Source organism: Lactuca sativa, chromosome 5, assembly GCF_002870075.4.
Source record: "Lactuca sativa cultivar Salinas chromosome 5, Lsat_Salinas_v11, whole genome shotgun sequence".
Lineage (NCBI taxonomy): Eukaryota > Viridiplantae > Streptophyta > Magnoliopsida > Asterales > Asteraceae > Lactuca > Lactuca sativa.
In genome coordinates this window covers 265,346,365-265,356,087 of record NC_056627.2, presented here as the reverse complement: position 1 = coordinate 265,356,087, position 9,723 = coordinate 265,346,365, and positions in this window count along the sequence as shown.

Below are 9,723 nucleotides of genomic sequence, written 5' to 3'. Positions count from 1 at the left end.
TGCAGACTATCTATGCCGTGCGTCAATTCCGAGGTGGAGCCGTTCGTTGGTGGAACACTCTAGGGAAGACCTTAAGCCCTAATGAGCCACTGCAATTGTCATGGGCAGAGTTCTTGGTGCAGTTTAAGCGCAAGTTCTGCTCGGCTCAAAATCTGCTGGAGTTGGAGAATAAGTTTTTGACATTGACGAAAGGTAGCATGTCAGTTGATGAATACACCAATAACTTCACCGATAAGATGGAGTTTGCCTTGCGTATTGTTCCAGACGAGCTGACAAAGGTGGACCGGTATGCGAAGGGACTTCCATGGGAGTACGAGGTGCCAGTACGTCAGGCACTTACTCTAGAGGCAGCTATCTGGGCTGCCAAGTCTGTGGAGAACATGATCAAGGGGAGAACCACCGTCAAGGTTGAGGTTGGTGAGAAAAGGAAGTTTGAAGGAACATATGGTTCCAGTAAGAAGAGCAAATTTTCGAAATCTGATTCGAAAAAGTTTGGAGGAAAAGGAGGCGAAGCAAAGTGGTGTGATAAGTGTAAGAAAAAGCACTTTGGGAAATGTAGCGAGGATGTGACCTGCTACAAGTGTGGAAAGGTTGGACATTTTGCCAATGAATGTCCGAACAACAAAAGGATGTGTTTTGGGTGTAATGAAGAGGGGCACATTTTGAAAGACTGTCCGAAGAAGAAGGAGGCAGCAAAGCCCAACATTCCACCAAAGCCGAAGGCGAGAGCCTTCCAGATGACACTTGAGGCTGCGAAGGATGAAGCTGATGTCGCTTCAGGTACCTTTCTCGTAAACGAATTACCTGCTCATATATTGTTTGATTCTGGAGCCAACTACTCCTTTATTTCGCATGAGTTTGGTAGAAAGCTAGCTTTGCCTATTGATAGACTAGATGATGCTTTATTAGTCGAAGTAGCTAGTGGCAAGTTTGTACCTGTTAGCCATCATATGAAAGACATTTTAATTGATCTTAATGGGAATAAGTTTCGCAAGGAATTATTGCCTATTGAGCTTAATGGTTTCGACATCGTTTTGGGAATGGATTGGCTTAGCGCCAATGATGCCGAAATTTTATGCAAGAAGAAGATAGTTAAACTAAACCCGCCTGGAAAAGATTCGTTTATGGTGTATGGGGACAAACGGCGAGTGAATTCTGGGATCATTTCTCTAATGAAAGCCAGAAAGTGTTTGACCAAGGGATGTACATCATATTTAGCATTTGTGATTGATGCTAAGAAGGAAAAGAAGGTGATGCAGAGCATTCCAGTGGTGTGTGATTTTCCGGAAGTGTTCCCCGAGGATCTTCCTGGATTACCACCTGATAGACAAGTGGAGTTCAGAATAGACTTGTTACCAGGAACCACGCCAATAGCAAAAGCACCTTATCGATTAGCACCGACAGAGATGAAGGAGCTGATGATGCAACTTCAGGAGTTATTGGACAAAGGTTTCATTAGACCTAGTTCATCGCCCTGGGGAGCTCCAGTGTTATTTGTAAAGAAGAAAGATGGAAGTATGAGAATGTGCATCGATTACAGAGAGCTGAACAAGGCAACAATAAAGAATAGATATCCGTTGCCGAGGATTGATGACCTGTTTGATCAATTGCAAGGTTCGAGCTATTTCTCGAAGATCGATCTTAGGTCAGGATATCATCAGCTGAAAGTAAGAGAGCAAGATATCGAGAAGACTGCATTCATAACTAGATATGGACACTACGAGTTCTTGGTTATGTCGTTTGGACTAACCAATGATCCAACAGCGTTCATGGATTTGATGAATAGGGTTTGTAATCCTTTCCTTGATAAATCCGTGATAGTGTTCATAGACGACATTCTGATTTACTCGAAAAGCCAGGAGGAGCATGACAGACACTTGCGAGAAGTGTTAGAAGTCTTGAAGAAGGAGAAGTTGTATGCAAAGTTCTCCAAATGTGATTTTTGGATTCGTGAAGTCCAATTCTTGGGTCACGTGGTCAACCAAGAAGGGATAATGGTTGATCCAGCGAAGATCGAAGCTGTGACGAAGTGGGAACAACCGAAAAGTCCCACGGAGATTCGAAGCTTTCTAGGATTAGCCGGATATTACCGAAGGTTTATCCAAGGTTTTTCTTCGATTGCTACTCCATTAACAGCTTTGACCCACAAAGGAGCTACTTATGCGTGGAGTGATAAGCATAAAGAAGCATTCGAGAAGCTAAAGAATAAGCTATGCGAGGCACCGATACTTTCTCTACCCGATGGAGTTGAAGACTTCGCTGTTTATAGCGATGCGTCTGGTGTTGGATTGAGTTGTGTTTTGACCCAAAGAGAAAAGGTGATAGCATATGCGTCTCGACAGCTGAAAGAGCATGAAAAGAATTACCCGACTCATGATTTGGAGTTGGCAGCGGTAGTTTTCGCTCTAAAAATATGGATGCATTACCTCTATGGCACGAAGTGCAAACTTTTCACTAATCATAAGAGTCTCCAATACCTCTTTAATCAGAAAGAATTGAATATGAGGCAACGACGCTGGCTAGAATTACTTAAAGACTACGACTGCAAGATACTTTACCACCCCGGTAAAGCTAATGTTGTTGCTGATGCTCTCAGTCGGAAAGTCAATCTTGAAAGGAAGAGGCCAAGAGCGTTGAGAATTGAAGTTGTCTCGACTATTGTGGAAAGTATAAAGAAAGCTCAAGGGGAAGCTTCTGAGAAAAATGACCGAAAGGAGGAACGTTTGGGTAAAACGTTGGTGTTTGGTACTAACGGTCATGGACTGAAGGTATTCCAAGATCGTATTTGGGTACCTAAGTCAGGAGGAATTAGGGATCTTCTGATGGAAGAAGCTCACAAAACCATGTACTCAATTCATCCGGGTAGCACTAAAATGTATAGGGACCTGAAACCCTACTACTGGTGGCCGACGATGAAGCTTGATGTTGCAAAGTATGTGGCCGAGTGTGTGACTTGTGCGAGAGTCAAGACACAACATCAGAAACCTTACGGGAGTTTAGAACCATTGCCTGTGCCTATGGGTAAGTGGGAAGACATTGCTATGGATTTTGTCACTAAACTGCCCAGAACAAAGAATGGTCACGACATGATTTGGGTGGTCGTTGATCGATTCACTAAGAGTGCGCATTTCATAGCGGCCAGGGAGAAGTGGTCTATGGAAAAGCTTGTGAATTCTTACGTGAAGGAAATTATGAGGCTTCACGGTGTTCCGTTAACGATTGTATCGGATCGTGATAGCCGTTTCACCTCAAGGTTTTGGAAAAGTCTACAAGAGGAAATGGGTACCAAGTTATGTTTAAGCACAGCTTACCATTCGCAGACTGATGGTCAGAGTGAAAGAACAATACAAACACTTGAAGATATGCTGAGAGCATGTACCTTGGAATTCCTAGGTAATTGGGATGAACATTTACCGTTGGTAGAATTTTCCTATAATAATAGTTTTCACTCGAGCATTAAGATGGCACCTTTTCAAGCTTTGTATGGACAGAAGTGTCGTACGCCGTCTTGTTGGCTTGAGGCTGGGGAAAAGCAGTTTATGGGACCGGAGATGGTTCATCAAACTGCTGAAAAGTTGAAAATAATTAGGGAAAGAATGTTAGCAGCTCAAGATCGTCAAAAGAGCTATGCTGACAAGAAGCGAAGACCGATGACTTTTGAGGTTGGAGATTCGGTTTTGCTTAAAGTCTCGCCGTGGAAGGGACTTATAAGATTTGGAAAAAGGGGAAAGTTGAGTCCAAGGTTTATTGGACCGTTTAAAGTTCTTCAGAGGGTTGGGAACCAAGCTTACAAGCTCGAATTACCCGAAGAGCTGAATGGAATTCACAACACTTTTCATGTGTGTTATTAGAGGAAGTTCACGGGAGAAGTTCCCGATATAATTCCAATTTCTGAATTGAGAATTGATGAGAACAAAAGGTTGATTGAAGAACCAGAGGCAATTGTTGACCGAAAGACTAAGAAGTTGCGACGCAAAATGGTTGGGTTAGTGCTTGTCCGATGGAAACACATGAATGGGCCGAATCTCACCTGGGAGACGGAGAGTGACATGTTGAGTCGCTATCCGCATTTGTTTGTTGATGTGTGATTCCGGGGACAGAATCATTCTAAGGTGGGGAGAATTGTAACGCCTGTGTTTCCGGGCTTGCCACTTTTAGCAATGTAATAGTCTAGGTTAACCTTTGTAACCCGTTTTGAAATAATGAGATTTTATTATTTGAGTATTATGTGTTTTGTGCTTAATTGCTTAATTATGTGGTTTGATTAATTAAGAATAAAAACAAGCGTCAAAATTTAAGTGTAAAATAAACTTAATATATTTGGTTAATGTTGTAGTAATTGAAACGAGGTTTCCGAATATATATAGAACGCCCAAATCTGACTTCGTATGAGGAAGTTATGATTTATCGAAGTTCCGGCTTAGCGGTATACAGCCTGTTTTACTCGATTTGAGATCGAGCGGTTGTTAGCCGAAGCAATCTAAATGAGAATCGAAGATCTCATTGTTGGTATCGAAACGATAAAAAGTTAGGCGAGAACGGACGTCAAACGAAGAAGTTATGAATTTATAACGAAAGTTTCTGTCCCGGCCTATTAAAAATAATTAATAAAAATAAAGTCAAAATTAGCCGACGGAGTCTAAACGAAAGTCGTAGAGCGTGGTCTCACCTTTCCGTGGATATAAAGAACGTTGAAAACGGAGTTCGTATGAAGAAGTTATGAATTTCCGAAGTTTATTAATCATTTTGTATTTATATTTAAATCAAAATTCGGAAGCATTATCCGAAACGAGTCATTGATCTGATCCGAGGTACGCGCCGCGTACTCCGAGGGTGTCGACATCGCAGCAAGTGGCTTCGGATGACGCATGCGCTTACGAACTTGAAGCAGTACGCGCTGCGTACTGCTGTACGCCCCGCGTAATTGAGGCTTCCAGCCTCCTATAAATAGGATGCGAGAGTTCCGGGTTCTATTGCCAATTTCCTCTCATTTTCGTGTCGAAGCTCTGCGCAAAAACCCCCGAAGCTACCCCGAAGCCCCGATATCATACTCTAGCCTCGAGGCAAGTCCCGAGATCCCGAAGATCCCGAGAAGTGCGGTTTCCGAGTCGAAGCTCTGCCCGCGAGAAGTTCGATTTTTGTGAAGATCTTCCAGATCTGTTGTGGATTACTATTTCTATAAGCCGTAGTGCTGTCCGATCATCTTCTGATCAAGTGAGTGTGTAGTTATTTTCTTCTAATACAATAATACGAAGTATTTTATATGAAATACGTGCTATGTGTATATATTTGGTTGTGTTACGCGTGAATGTGTATTCACTCTCTTCTATCTTATAGATCTGATTATTTCTCTATGAGATATGTGTTATGTGTGTGTGTGCCTCATCTGTTATGTGATATATGTGTTGATTAAAGCATGCTATACAGGTTTTAAACTATGTATACAAATGTATATTTTTATCTACTAATATGTTGGGTAGAACATGGGTAGACAGTTGGTGTGTAATAAACAGATGAGAGGCCTCGTTGTTGTTTGATTGAGTCATCTAGCGGAGTTTAGATGACGACCACTGGCTATTCTAGACAGTCTTGTGGAAACATTAGCAGGTTCCCCACCTGTAGGTGTTAATGAACTTGGGTGTTCATTCGCTGTACTCCATCCCCCTCATGGTTGCCTTATTTGACTTATATTGCTGAGGTACCCCCGAAGCATGTGTTGTCGCCCCGATGAAATATTCTTAGACTAGGTCCCTTATGTTGGTTGTTTTAGGGACATTAAAGTGAGAATAACGGGAATGGGTAATTGGGTTATTGTTGGTTGGTGAAAATTAAATATAATATTTATTGTGGGTTGAAAACCCTATATGCTCACCAGGCTCCCATGCCTGACCCACTCAGTTTTAAATTGTATTACAGGTAGTGGCGGAAGGGCATGAGATGGATGAACCATCAAGTTGTTTTGTTTACAAGTCTGCATATGTTTATATTTGTTATATGACTTGTAATGTATTCGTTTATGCTTATTGGTCTGTATCGGAACATGACACCCCGAGTTTTGATTATAATGAAAATACATCTCTTTTATGAAATGCTTCAGTAAACAATGTTTTATCATGTTTTGTTTTTGGGAACAAATTCCGCAACTCTTTCAAATCAAAAGGATTTACTCTGAAAATATTTAAAAGCATAAATGAAAATCGGTCTTTTCTGGCCGAGATTTTGGGGATGTCACAACCGGGGCCTGCCTGTACTCTCTCAACTGTAACTCAATCTCCAACTCACGGCGCCGAGCGGCCTCCTGCAACTCCAGTAAGGTCTCGCACCTCTGTGTAGACACAAACTGCCTGATATCCCTTTTAAGCATACTCAGATATCGGAACGTCTGACTCTGCTCCGAAACAAACTCAGGGCAAAACATCGCCCTCTTAGTGAACATCCTGGTGATCTCCGCCACCGACTCCGAATCCTGCTCCAGTTCCAAGAACTCCTGAGCCAACCTCTCCCTCTCAACCCGTGGAACATAACGAGTAATGAACATCTTCCGGAACTGCTCCCATGTAACCGCAGCCCACTGCGCATCAGAATATGATCCCGTAGTCAACCTCCACCAATCCTTTGCCCCGAGCCTTAAAAGGTTCAGAGCATACCTCACCCTCTGATCCGCAGGGCATGAACACGTGAAGAAACAACCATCCACGTTGTAACAACTCAAATTTTTCCAACAAATTTTTCCATTTTAAAACATAATTGTGTTCATTAAAAACAAGACATAAATAGTTAATTATTTAGTCAATACAATTATTCAAAATCCCAAGATCATAAACCATCTTCAGTGTGTAACGATCATGCCGGCGCCTTCCCACGGTCATCGCTAGTACCTGAAATACATGCACAACAACTGTAAGCATAAATGCTTAGTGAGTTCCCCAATATACAACTTACGCACATACGCCTTTCCAGGCCCGACCTTCCGGTCCATGTGTCTCTGGGGACTTCCGTCCCTGCTGGGTAAACCTTCCGGCCTTACCCACGCCGACCTTCCGGTCCATCACACATCATATCGCCTTCCGGCCCATAATATAATCGCCTTCCGGCCCATAACATACATAGCACATATAACATATAACATACCACATATAGCATACATATCACATATCATAACCGACCTTCCGGTCACACAGTCAAACCCTTCCGGGTACAGTATAGTGAGAAGACTCACCTCGTAAATGCTGAAAACTAGCAACTCCTGAAATCACTCGTGCACAACCAACGAGCTACAACCCTCCTATAACATTACATAACTCATTAGCACTCATATCATCTAAGTGTGACTATCCCAAGAAGTCAGACTTAGGTCAACTCTGGTCAACGGTCAACGGTCAACTCGACTGGACTCGGCGAGTACCATGGCGACTCGGCGAGTCTAGTCGTCCTCACAAATTCCTGAATATTCCCTTTCTACTCGTCGAGTATCCCTCTTGACTCGACGAGGTCCTCGTGGAAGAATCGCGGGGCCACCCCGACTCCACTCGCCGAGTCTGATGAACAACTCGGCGAGTCCCAGTAAATCTTCAAGCTACTCGCCGAGTCTGAAGAACAACTCGGCGAGTCCATGCCATGCAGACGAGTAACTGCTTCCTGAGATAAGTCTCGTCCTGAAGTACACATGCATGGGACCTTCTGGACCTCTAAAGGTCCTAATACAAGATTATAGTCGTGGGATAACAAGGCATTACTTCATCAATTCACTAAATGGGTTCTATAAACCCTAATTTCATAAATACATCATTATAGCAGAGCATACACGAATTCTTACCTGGATGATGTATTCTCTTTATTCCCAATCCTCAGAATGTGACCCCCTTGCTACTCTTTTAGCCAATCCTTCCTCTTCCTTGCACACCCACTCTTCTATAACCAACAATGGCCTAAGATCCTTGCTCCTGCTGCACTAATCGATTTAGGGTTCTTCTCAGAAGGCTAAAACGAACAATGACGGCCAATGGACCCCTTTTATACGTCCCAAACCTGAACGGTTAGGGTTTCCGCTAAACAGCGTCGACTCGCCGAGTCCATATCTGGACTCGTCGAGTCCAGTCGCGGACCCGCGACCAAGTCTGCGATCCTACTCGGCGAGTCTAGGCTCCAACTCGCCGAGTCCCCTCTTAAACCACCCCAAAAACATAATTTTAATAATACCTGAGATTCCGGGCTGTTACACACGTCCGACAACCACCTCATAGCAATGATCGGATCCTGAACTCCATCAAAAGTAGGAGGCTTCGTATTATCGAAGTCCCGATACTGAAAACCTCGACCGGTTACTCCCCCTGCCGCTGATACAACTGTTGTAGCTACCGTGGCAGCCGCCTCTGTAAGAGCTGCATAGCGCTCCTCAAAGTGCTCAACCATGACGGTCTTGATCGACCCAAACATATCCGGCATCTCCGCCCGGAACATAGCAGCAATCTCATCATGTAGGATCTCACGAATCCTGGCATCCAACTCATCCATACTCATCTGACCAATGACCTCGGGTGGCACTGATCCACCCTGACCGTCCTCTCCTGATCCCGATCCTGACCCGGATCCACCCCCGACATGCCTGGTAACCACCATACTAGAAATACACCGCGTTAAAATCAGATGCTTCCCCAATACCCCGGGAACCAACTCCCAACCCGACCCTAGGGGTTGTGACTTCCTTGATACGCGTATGGGTCCTGTGCTTTCAGTAGTACGGGCCTATACTACCTTCCACACCTACCCATATTTATATCAAGTATCATCACAACACCCTAGCGATAACATCTACGTCGAAACACTCAATCCTCACCTCTAGAGGAACTGCTAACTACTTCACATAACGGGGAACCCTAGGCTAGCGACATCATATAATTAGACAATTCTATCATGCAATCCTGAAGATCCCTATCCTAGTACTAGCATGCTGTTCTAACATATCACATAATCAAATAACTTGTATGGTATTTTGGGGTCTACTTACTGGCTCTGGCTGATCGTACCTCCGCATCCTCCTCTACTTATTTTTTTGAAAACCATTTCAATTTCACTTTGAAAACTCTCCTTGATTTGAGACTGGATTCACACAAATGTTCCTCCAATTTACTCAAACCAAGGCTCTGATACTAACTTGTAACACCGTAAAATTTTACAACCAATTTAAACTTTTCAAAAACAACCATATTCCTTAAGTTATTACAAAAAGGTTTTCAATTCATTTACTATCAGAATATCCCATAACATCAACATAAAACTGAGGAGCGGTACGATCACGCCTTCGCCTTGCCGCGATCTCCTGAAGTACCTGAAACAATACACTGAAACTATAAGCCTGAAAGCTTAGTGAGTTACCCACAAAATACTACATACATCACATACGCCCTTCCAGGCCATAACAACACATACGCCCTTCCAGGCCATAACTCCATGAGATCTTCCGATCTGAATGTCTCAGGGGATTTCCATCCCATATCTTTGTTGACCTTCCGGTCCATACTTTATTGACCTTCCGGTCCATATCATATTAACCTTCCGGTCCTTACCATACATAGCATACATAACACATACATAAATATCATATAACCGCATATAACATGATGACCTTCCGGTCCATAACATACTGCTCATATCGTAACATAACACATACATCTCTCATAACATCTAACAACATATATCTCATACTCTTCATAGCACATAAGA